This window comes from Alligator sinensis, unplaced genomic scaffold (genome assembly GCF_000455745.1).
Source record: "Alligator sinensis unplaced genomic scaffold, ASM45574v1 scaffold1485_1, whole genome shotgun sequence".
Classification (NCBI taxonomy): Eukaryota; Metazoa; Chordata; order Crocodylia; family Alligatoridae; genus Alligator; species Alligator sinensis.
The window spans coordinates 485,622-486,542 of NW_005842962.1; positions in this window are offsets into that span (position 1 = coordinate 485,622).

Below are 921 nucleotides of genomic sequence, written 5' to 3' on the forward strand. Positions count from 1 at the left end.
GCATGCAGTCTCTGGACTGTGGCCTGGAGCTCCTCCAGCTGGCATGCCAGAGACCCCAAAAGGGAGCAGACCCCACAAGGAGAGATGGCCATGCTCCCAGGCCCCAGAGCCTGAAAAAGTGACAGGCAGCCAAGAGCCACGGGCTCCATCTGCGTGGAGCTGAGAACCATGGGCTCCGTCTGGGTAGAGGCCTCTGAGGAGCCGGGGGGGCAGTTTGGGGTCGCGCTCTGTGGTAGTTGGGGGTCGCTGTGGGGCTTCAGGGTGTGGGGGTGCAGCAGACTTTCACCCACACATCTCGTGCCGCTCCCGGAGCATAACTGTTTTTTTTTTTTTGTTGGCGGACCCTTTTAAACTACATGCATGTGCTGTGGGCCCACCACTGACTCCAAGTTACTCCTGGGCAAGGTGGGGCCCTGCCCGGGATTTGGGGAGACCCTGCCCTGCTGGAGGGAGGCTAGTGAGTACCTCCTCTCCTCCTCGACTCTCTCCCTGGGGGGATGGGCCAAGCAGGGGCCGGGGTGGGGTGAGACCTTCCCGGGTACCAGCTTAGCTGCCTCCCCGTGGCTAAATTGGGGTTAGACCCTCCCACCAGGGGCCTCCCTCACCTCCGGCTGCTGCTGGAGGTCAGCGGGGGTGCTTCATGGCAGTTGGGGGTTGCTGGGGGGTTTCGGGGTGTGGGGGCGCAGCAGACTTTCACTCACATGCCTTGCGCTGCTCCCGGAGCCTCATTTGATTCGATTCGGTCAAAGCCAAATCTGAACATTTGATGCTAATTCAGAGAATCAGTGATTCGGACATAGATACAGCTTTAAAAGTTTTTTCTACATACCTCGAGGTACCAGCATGTCTTGTGAACATCGCGATGCTGGGGTGCATGGAGTGTCCCACAGGAATATTGGGGGGGGGGGGGGGGCTCACACA